Here is an 11,243-nt window from a genome sequence, read left to right on the forward strand (position 1 = left end):
GAAAAGCAGAAGGAAAAAATATGGGTTTACATATTCTTTTGCTTCAAGATCACCTTCACTGATCTAGAAGTTACATCACCTAGGAAAGGGTGGTAAGCTAGAAATGGAAGGACCATCTCCCCCTTCCTTGAGATGCAACAGAAGCATTACAGACATTTGCATGATAAACCATAGCAGAAAATATAAATATGCTGTGCAACTCCTACATTCTAGGAAAAAAGTGAGAAAAGACATTGCAGGACTTGTACCACCAATGAGGATCACAATAAACTCACAATGCAGTAATGAAACAAGTCCCACATTTGATAAGTAGAGCAACTGCTTTTAGTTACTATTTTCCTACATCTAAAGTTTGGATAACAAATACCTACCACTTTGAGAGCTTAAAATAGTATTATGGAAAGCATCTAGTAACTATTAACAAATTTAGCTACTTCAGCTTAATTAACACATGACTGTACTACTACAAACAAATCAAATCTTTAACAGCAATCTTGGCTCTAGCCAGAGCCAGGTATGTGCATTAACTTTCCCAGTTGATCCTAGCACTTCAGAAGAAAACTAATATTCAATACAACCCTTTTCAAATTAAGAGACTCCTAGCTAGAGAAAGTTGCCAGCTTCAGCAACAAAATAGCCCACTTACACATCTTTAACAAAGAACAGAACGAAAAAACCAGTGGAATATCCTGCACATTTAAAATGTATGTCTGGAACCCAGAGCAGCATAAGCTAATTAAAATGCTGCTCTATTTCTTGCAGTGATACTTCAAGATGGAACAAGCCGATTCTAAAGTACTTGAATATTATTAATACTTCAGACTTGTCCCAGTTATAAATGAGGAGAGCTAGACAAACATTCCCAAAATGCTGCCAACATAAAACAGCTTTTACCATTAATCAGAATATCCCCTTGTTAATAAAAAAAATAACAGTATCTGTGCAGTTTCAAGCTTTCTTATGCTTTTTGACCAAGAGGTGTATAGCTGGCCGATCCTGTATTACTTAAAAACAAGTTCACTCACAACACTGACAAAGGAATTCAAATTATTTTATTGCAGAAAGCAATTTGTATCCTTTTGATAAATATTAATTAACTGGAATTTAAAGCATTTATACACACTACAGCAATTAAACTACTCAAAAAAAAATGGTTCAAATGGCTTTGGAATGGTCCGAAGAAAGCTACACAGCTGTCACTTTTTCCTTGTCAAAGCTCAGAAGATAAATGGCACTATTTATTGATAGCTATTTTTTGGTTAGAAATTTGATGACAAAAATGCTTATGGGATTACTTCAACAAAGCAGACAAAAAATATCTAGCCAGAAATCAAAGTTGGACTAAAGTTTTAAAATGGAAAAATGAGATCTGCCAGCAGGTCAAACATCACTTGCTATTTCATATATTTGAACTCAGCCAAAATACATGTCTACTGCACTGTACAAGAACAATGGGACCAGTGTTAGACGACTATAGATTCATCATTTTTTCATCTTATACTAGGGTCACATGCACTACCCACTCCCACCACACATTTAGTATTTCCCCAGAAACCTCAGTACGGTACTGACAGAAAATACGGCCTGTTAAATTAACTATTCCACCTACAACCAACTCTGGCTGCAGCAAGCAGACTAAATTGGACTCTGCGTGGGAGCCACTGCTTCAGACCCTGACTGCACCCTTGCTCCAAGCAGTTCACAAATACACTTAAGGCCACCAACAGCATTCACCCACTCCCTGCAAGGATGTAGTTAAAACTGCTGAACTTTTCCAGCCGACATCCCTGTTTTCCATTAACATACCTCATTTCTCTCAACTAAAAGAGCCACATTCTGAGAATGGAAGTTCCCTGCAGATTCACTTAATATAGAAGCCACCAATCATGGAATGGTGTGGGTTGCAAGTGACCTCCAAGGATCATCTGCTCCAGACCACTGTTTTGCTAGTTGACTGAATACCAAGCAAAAATTAATTCCAAATCAAGTATAAGAATAAATGCATTTATTATATTGCAATATAATAAAGGAAAATAGCATACAATATAATAAAGGGAAACAGTACTAGTTATTATGCACAATATAATAAAAGAGCAATAGGAGCCAGGCATCAAATCATCACTGCAAAGTGCTGAGACTAAGAAAAAGAGACATCACCAATTACCCCCTTAACATCATCCAGGCCCACACTCTGGCTGGGAAGCCCTGTTGCAGCTGGCACCAGGAGTCTCTCGGTAACTGGGAAAACTCCTATGTAGTGCATCCACCTGTTGGTGAGGCTTCTGGCCCGCTCCTGAGCTTGCCCACCTCTATACTCAGTGAAAAACAGGAATAGTTTACACACCTAGTGTATGTAAACTTCCAAGTTCAGACTAAGCACAGGAGCGCACTACCTAATGCCTCATGAGGTTCATGTCAGGAACACTGGTCAGTGCCTGAGCATGGTGCAGTTACCGTCATGACATAGCTACGCGCAATATTTATTGTCTGGACAGTCCTACTAGTATCTTGCGTGTTCAGGGGACTCAGGACAAACACTACCTGCTCATTAAAATTGTCCTTGAGCCCCCTGAGCTCACTGTCCAAGTTAAACAATTCTTAATCAAAGACATTTTTCATAAGCAGTCATCAATTTAATAAATTCTCACCACAACTAGTCAACCTGGCCTTGAACACTGGTTCCAGAGAGGAGTCATCCACAACATCTCTGGCCAACCCCAGTGTCTCACCACCCTCACTGCAAAAAAATTTCTTCCTTATGTCCAATCTAAATCTACCCTCTTTCTGTTTCATCTCTCACGTCTGCCTGTTTTGTGGGCAATACCTCTATTCACCATAACCGACTCTTTTGCCAAATATATACTTTGAGACAGATGAAAGCAGAAGACTTAAAACCTTCCTACTACTGAAGCACCAAAGAGCCAATCACAGCATACCTGGAAAAGTGTGCTCACCAAAACGTTTTAAGTGACAACATAAATCTCACACCATCTCAAACCTTCCTGATTTTCAAAACAACTCTCAGAAATTTAGTTTGCCTTTGTCTTGACAGCACTAATGTGAGAAATGTAAATTCCACCTCAGGTGATACAGATGTGATATTCTTCACACACTTGACTTTTTTATGCAACTTCTTCCACCCATCAGCATATCACTGGTACAGTTCCACCTTTCAGTGCCATCTCATTTTGTCCTTAATTCATACGTCACTCCTACTAAGCCAACAGGTATCTGACTTCATCCAACCCTTCTTATCAAGGCTGAGATAAGAAAACAAGCATAGACACAAACACACACCTGAAAAGATCCCAACTTTTGCTGCACTGAAGGACAGAACTAACAGACCAAGAAAAAAACCCTCATCCCAGTTTAAGGTGAACACTCACCTCAGCGATTTCCCTATGTTTGCTTAGCTGAGGTCTCACCAGCAGCACACCCCCTCCCAGACTAACTCAAGAGAACAAGGAATCAACTGAAACATGAATGCAACCCCTGAAGCACTTGAGGCAATGAACAGAAACAACTCATTTTTGTGCAAAAGCAGCCTTCAGAGACACATCAGCTTCACTTCCCTAGGATATTTTGACAGATCTGACTCAGCTTCACCAAACTGGCCTTACTCCTATGTTGTAAGTCTGAGTAGGTTGTTGCATGAGACTGCCCCACAACCATCCAACAGTATTACCCACAGCTTTTTCTCTCCGAACATCTAACAGGCTGGCAACAAAATGGGAGTGCTTACAGTGCAGAGGTCTATCTCAGCAGACCTTCATTACTATGACAAAGCAGCGAGGTTACTTTTTTTTTTTTTTTCATTTTAATACAGGAAAGTGGAAAGACTATGGGCTGACCATCTGAGATGGCAGATTTTCTCCTGTAACCCGAGAATCAGTCCCAGCCTGCCTCTTTTATAACTCACAAGTCTGACTCAATCCAGCTCACCTCAGGAAATAAATCCAGTGCTGCCTAATGATGGACCAGGACCATCACATTTACATTCCTGCACTAACATCAAATCACAGTTTAATTTCTTCTTGAAAGAAGAAAAGCCTTGAAGCAGGCTTGTAGTAAAGTGGATACAAAAGTTCTCTCTTTCTGTTCAAGCTGAGAGAGAAGACCTTTTACATTACTTATCAAATCAATTTATCCAGAGTATAGCTAGACTGCTGCACTAAATACTGGTATATTTCAAGTATTCATCTCCTTGGGAGGGGGGAGAGAAGGCAGAGAGGTAGAAAGCAGAACTTCTTCATCAGTCCAATATCCTAACACATACAGAACATGTCAAGAGACAGGCAAGACCTTTAGAACTGTATACTCCTTGCATACACAGTTATGTAAGCTCAGGTATTAAAAGGGTGACATTATCATGTCACACAAACAGATGTGACAGCCATTCTGTCAACCAGATGTTTATTTAGGGATTCCACCTCCAGCTCCAAAAGCAGCTTAGACCACCAAGCCATTCACACCACGTTAAAACTTTTTCACCTTCATCCACCTTCATTTATCTTGCATCTTACAATATGCTGTGGATTCTTTAAGCTACATTTATTAAAGCTTTTCCAGTCAAGGATCTTCATGTAGAAGAGAAAACACAACATAACAGTATTACATTTATGTCCATACTTGAATTTGCTAGCTTTCCCTTTGCAAACAAATTAAGAAATACTCAACAGTGTTAGTTGGAACCAATAAGCTTTTTACTGTCTTTACTTGCATTTTCACTGCAAAGAAACTGCATTACTAAGCAAAGGCATTCAGTGACCTAGGAATACATTATGAGCTTTTTACCAGTTATCAAAAGATTGCTAGGTAAGTCAACCAAAAACATGTATTAAACTCCCTTCTACAAAGAAGGAAGCCTGTAACTGCAGGTATTTAGAAAACTGCCCCCTGCTAAGACACTAATCAGAATCTTGCCACTGTTCTTCCACAGACAGTTCACAGGCTTAAAAGAATCACACATTGCACTGGTGCAGGCATGAGAGTCCTCATTAGGTACAGGTGTCCTGAAACACATTTTGCCCTCCTCTCCACAAAGTCTGACAGTTCTTCAGATTAAAATGGTAACACAAATAGTTGGCTGACCAAAATTTGATAAAGCATTTTCTTACCCAAACACTTTCTTTGAATTATTCCTCACGTTATTATCTAGAAGGCAATACCTCAAACAATTACATACAGAGTTGTAAAAGTAATTGCCAGTACAGAGTCCTGCCAGCCAATGATCCCTGATGGTACTACAGCTTGATCAACAAAAAAAAAAACAACGAGCTCACAAATCTCAGAGGCATGTAATGTCTTTATGGTTCATTACATCCCTTGAGTGCAAAGTTATTTTTATAGTACCATAATTCTGCTATACATTTTTGTTTCCAAAACTGAAACTCACACCTCATTTAGCAGACACATTCATCTACTCATTCCCCCACTTCCCAGTGAAGAATCTGAATGTACTTTTTGAAAAGCACAATAAACCCCCTTATTTTTATACTGTTTATATTTTTATACCGTTACAAACAGCAAGCAAAATGAAACTCAAGTCTTTCAGCTCTTTTCTACCAAAAGTCAAACGGACTGGCAACAAACTGCTTGTGGTGACCTAATAATTAATAAAAGATTAACACATTCTTTTTTTCTGAGGGTATGCAGCATAAAGCTTTTCTATCCTTTTTACCTACAATTTTACTCCAGATTATTAATGGTGATTTTGTTCACATAAACTCCTTTCTAAACTACACGTGCCTCCTATATTTCTGTGTCAAATTACTACAGGGTACTGTGCAAGGACATTAATAATGAGCTAAGTACAATGAGTGATGAATGGTATACTGCTTTTCTAGGAAATGATGTGCTTGTATAATTATCCGAAGTTGGGAGGTGTTCAAGGACCCTTATTGTCAACATGATGAATACACCAAGACCCTCAGTGTCAGCACCACGGATGTACTAGACGCAAGGTCCTTGGATTTGTTATAAGGGCCATCTGGTCCTAAGTTTCTGTTGTGTATATAATATGGCCAAGACAAGGACTTTAAATCATGCTCATTAATCTATCGAGGAACAGAGCCTGTGCAGAAACAAGAAAGTAAAAAGTTCACTGGAGGAAGACTCCCGATCTTCATCCTGAAGACCCCCAGACACCCACCCCTCAAGGACATTGCAAGGGCCGAGATATCTAAATGAATTCCCGGAATTGTAATGAATATGTAAACGATTTCCCAGAAAGTTAATAAATATACATGAGTAACCTGTATTAAGGGGGGGTCTGAAAAGTCCCCTCGGGGCGCATGACTTTGGTGGAGCGATCCCCCATGCGATCCCCCATGCACCCAGCACCGCCGAATAAAGATAACCTCTGCTCATTTTAATATTGCTGACTAATTCTTCAAATCAGACACCACATGATGGTATTAGTCATCAGGGTGGATCCCAGAGTGGCTTTGCTGTATCAGAAAAGTAAATGCATATGTTTTAACAATTACTTTGCAGAGTGAATAATCTAGTTTTAATTTAGAGCTCAAAACTAATGAGGCAAATAAAGTTGAACACATGAGCACATCTCTTTGCCTAGATTAAGCACAGTGCTAACACTTAACACAGCATAACTGGTAATATGCACGCTCAGAAATGCGGCCTCCCAAACTCAGGGAATAAATCTCACCAGTCATTTCAGTCACACCTTCACCTGCTGCTGCCAGCCTAGAAATGCCAAATGGTGCAAGCACAAATGTATAGATTAAGAAAGGTCTTAAGTCATATTTCACATAATCTAGTAGATAGTGACCATGCATGCTGACATTGAGCAACACAGACCAGATTAATTAGGAGCTCACAACTCTTTATTACTAGCTTCCATTATACCAATTACCAACAGCTAAGCAGCTTAAGTATATTCAGACCATCTTCCAGCTGAAGAACTGACTCATTCTTCTGATTTAAAAATGCTACTCTGGTGTAAGTGTTTCTGACACAAAAGGCAGCTGAGAACTTACAAGCTCAGAATTTCCATTTGAACACAGCCACTTAGTTAAAACCTGCAGTACTACTAAAGCAACATGGTATTTTGAACCAATCTGCTTTCCCCCATAGAAAATTTAATTCAAATCTAAGTCAAAACAATGATACACTTTTCTCCGTTGCAAGCTAAAAGGATTCTGACAGACCTTGTAGCCTTCAAAGGGGGAAAAAAAACCCAAAAAATAAACCACCCACAAGCAAGTCTGGAAGGACAAGCTATTCTTTCAAAATTTCCTAACGATGGAGAAGACAGTGTTTCTTAACTTTAAACAAAATGCCTTCCCCATACAAGCAAGGTTTTGGAATAAATCTGACCATTTAAGAGAGGAGAAAACACCCAACACTCAGTTTCTCTTAAGAGACCTCAATATAAGACTACATGGACTGCAAAAGACCATTAAGGACACAGAACATGACTTACTCAAACCTAGACAAAGGGTCAATGTATTAAGCAATGCACATGCATACCATAGAGGATTACATACCTAGGTAATTAACACAAAAACCTGTGAGCTCAGGCTTGTATCGATCAACTGCAATCCCAATGATCAATTGTAGAGTGGTACATGCTGTAAGATCAATAGCATTGCCCTCGTAGTTATCAGAGCAAGCAGACACAATGCAGGGAAACCAGCCTTTAATACACCCTAGAAGACCTACTTTTCCAAAGAACATTATTTCTAATCAGTAAATAACCCTTCTTTGCCTTTCCTTCAAACAATAGTTTTCAAAACCATCTTCCAGAGCTTTTCAATTACAGCTCCACTAGATCTTCTTTAAACTGACACTGATCTGAATTGCACTGATCATAATGCCTTTTGGTAGAGCTCCTTGCAAAATGACAGCTGAAGCTCTGGAATTTATGATTGAAAAGATGGAGCGATTCTGTTAGAAACAAAATGCCAGAGAAGGCTGGATAGACATTCTAAGAGGTAAAACTAAATTTCTCACAGACCATTTCATCAAAATATTCAACCCAGCACCAACTGTAAAATGCAAGAACAAACTGATGTAAAAAACTTACAAAACCCAAACGTTAACAACAGTATTGTATATCCTGAATTAACAATCCCTGAAGTTTGTGGAAGCAACCAGAAACCATAATATTATACAGTTAAAAAGGAGGACGAGTAAGGTGATGCCTTCTGTGGCATTATAGCACTTTTGCCACCAGCACCAGCTCTGGCTGCCAGTGTGACAGTTAGACAAGGTGGTCTACTGGATCAGTCCAGAAACCTGACTCCTATTCTGTTGGTTAAATACTTTTGTCTCTAGGATAAAAAGTACTGCTGGGCATGTGAACAATAGAGATGGAGCTCTTCCATGTAGTTTTGATGATTTTTCTATCCGTCAGCATAAATATACAGCAAGTGTCCCAGCTGATTGGTATATTCTCTACACTGATCAGTATACTTCTAAAATATTCTGAAAATTGAAATTCAGTTCATTAAAGAGAAACTAACATTTATTCATTCATATGTTTTATACCTGAGATTTCCTCGGTTTTCCTTTTAAAGACTCAGGTAGCTTTGTTACAGTCTACACTTGGGCAGAGTGTCTGAACTTAAGTAGAAACAACTTCTTCCCCGATCCCTTTGTTCCAGTGCACCCACAGGGGAAAAGAACCCAGAAGCATCAAACTTGCAGACTATAACCAGCCAGCGAGACAAGAAAAGCGCAATCACTGTCAGTTTTTTTTCTGACAATAAACCCACAAGCTTGCAAAAGCTAAGTTTAAAACCTACATGCTTTCTCTCCCCTTATCCTTCAAATTAAAGTTATGCCTAAAAGATTTCAGTCACCCAATTGCAATGGTGATATGACCTAAAGCATCACTGCCACTTTTGAGTCACAGCTCTGCATCCACAGAAAACTGAATTCATTAAGTACCAGTACTGCAACCTAACATCATCATGCACACGGCCTTGAATAAATCAGTCCAACTGCTATGCTGTGACTGCATGTAACATCTCAGCCCTGCTCCCCTCCCTGTAGCGAGCATAGTGCTACACACATAGCTCCATTCTGTATGAAGAAAAGGAGGAAGAAGCCAAGACAGCTTTTTCCCCTCTCCCCTGAAAAATGCTGTTGCAAAGCAGAGCTCCCAGGTATGCAGGGTCGGCCCCAGGAAGCCAGCAGTTGCAGAAATGCCTGCACAGCAGCAGAAAGTCCCATGCTCTGAGGATGTTAAGGGAAGGAAGGTGAGGAAGAGGTCTAGTTAATTGCAGTACTTCCTCTTTTTCCTTAACAACTTAAATCACAGCTGGAGTAAGATTCGCCCTCACCAAGCTCCCATAAAAGCCTCTTAATCCCCTAACAGGCTGTGAGATGCAGCTACACCTTCTACCAGTAACACAGTCCGTAAAGTTACATCACACCAGCCACGATTCAGTTGTTCCTTAATTTGGCAATACTCATTTTTTATTTAGGAATACTCACCTCAAGCAACTTAAATTCAACATGTACACATTTTCACTGAATCCAGGATGGCAGCTATGTTAGTTGCCCAACCAAGAACCAGAGTTCACCTGCTTATCTCTATTCTAACAAGGCAGCGTCAACATCGTAAGATTTGTAAGACTACTTTTTTTTTTTTTACTTGCTTGGAATTTTTAAATTATGTGGGAAATAAAAACAGTTGATAAGGTGACCACTCATTTCCACCTATTGTGATTTCTCTTACTAATTAAAAAAAGCAATCCTAACTTTCCCTTTAAAATGATAGGTTTTGAGCTATCAAAACTCCGGAAGACAGTTCTTGAATTAACTCAATAGCTTCATAGAACTGTTAAATGATTTACTTCTAGTAAGCACTGAGCTAAACAGAACATAAGGCTTTACCAGGAAGTTAGAAAGTAGGTAACTGAAGTATTCTTACACTAGCGTATACATGGTACGTCTGCATCTCAAATGCAGACAAAGATACAATCCTCCTCTTCCGCACTCAAAAGTGAAACAGCTAAGTGGAAGAGACCCAGAAACAGGTAAAAAGCACAGAGAGATATGCAGAGGGCTGGGCTCAATGAAGTAAACAAGACTCTGCCTCTTCAGCCCACAAGTAATCACAACCAAAACCAGAACACAGCAGAAATCTAAAATGATGAATGGCATAGGGAAGATAAGTACGATGGTCTTCATTAACACAAGAGCCAGAAGTCAACAAGTTACCTAAAGGCAGGCTTGACAAAAACTACACCCCGCACCCCAAACAAACGCAGGCATTTTGGTTCTGCACAGATTCACTGTGGGGAGGAACTTATTTTCCAGTATCATGGACACTAACCGCTTGCTCGGACTTCCAACAGCAGTCGGCTCTTGGACAGCAAATTCACCAAGGATTATTAAGCAGAATGGCACTCCCTTGACTCAAGCAATCCCGAAACTGCTGGAAAGCGGGGGAGCGCGTGGAAAGGAGCGTCACCCCACCTGCCCGATCTCCCTCTACTGCCCGGGTCGACCCCAGGAGGCAGCGCCAGGGCTCCGTCCGTGAGCTGCCCGCGCAGGTTCTCGCCTCCATTAATCGGTACCTGCAAAGGCAGCACCGAGAGGCGGCGAGGGCGGGCAGCCCAGCCACAGCGGCTCGCACCCGCCGCGCCCGGGGGAGCGGCCCCCAGCCTGCCAGCCCCCCCAGGGCCAGCGGCCCCGCCGCTACCCCACCAGCGCCTCATACCTACTGAATCAAGACGGGGGCGCGGAGCGCACCTCGCCCCAGACGAGAAGAAGCAGCGGCGAGGCGGAGGGTCCGGGAAGCGGCCCGCTACGCCCTCCCGCCCAGGCCCCGCTACGAGGGGGACCGGCACCCCCACCAGCACCCCTCCCGGCCCACTCGTTACCTGCGCGGCGCCTGGCGGCCCCTGGCTGGCAGCTCCGGCTATCCCTGCGGTCACCGACCACCGCCCGCCCCTACGAAACCCGCACAGCGTCGCCACCTCCGACCCCGCGACCGGGCGACGCCATCTTATCTGCCTCTCCTCCGCCTCGCCTCGCTTCCCCGGCGGCGAGCTAACGTCACGCCGCCAGGTCACCTGCCCTCGCCGGCCCAATCGGGAGGCGCTCGCGGTGACGTCACCGCAGCGGGGAGGGGCGGGGCGAAGGCGGGAGGAGCCCCTCCCTATTCCCGTGAGGGGCGGGGCGGGGGCGGCGCCTGGGATCGTCTCTGTCCCCGTCGTCGCCCGCGTTGCCCTCCCCGTCACTGTCCCGGCCGCGGGCGCGCCGGGGGC

At 42.2% G+C, this 11,243-nt stretch overlaps 1 protein-coding gene across 5 annotated transcripts in view; it reads right to left on the bottom strand.

Annotated features, from left to right (window-relative positions):
- Nucleotides 1-11,243, bottom strand: part of UBAP1 (ubiquitin associated protein 1) — a 37,573-nt gene that overhangs the window by 25,458 nt on the left and 872 nt on the right. The window contains exon 1 of one of the 5 annotated variants that reach the window (XM_040580836.1): nt 10,857-11,053. The exons of 1 other annotated variant lie outside the window; for it this stretch is intronic. The gene's annotated coding sequence lies outside the window, so the exon portion shown is untranslated. Of the gene's footprint in view, nt 1-8,511; nt 8,622-10,856; nt 11,054-11,243 lie in introns of those variants that run through there. 3 more of the 5 variants (XM_040580833.1, XM_040580837.1, XM_040580835.1) reach the window with 3 other exon arrangements.

Source organism: Falco naumanni, chromosome Z, assembly GCF_017639655.2.
Source record: "Falco naumanni isolate bFalNau1 chromosome Z, bFalNau1.pat, whole genome shotgun sequence".
Lineage (NCBI taxonomy): Eukaryota > Metazoa > Chordata > Aves > Falconiformes > Falconidae > Falco > Falco naumanni.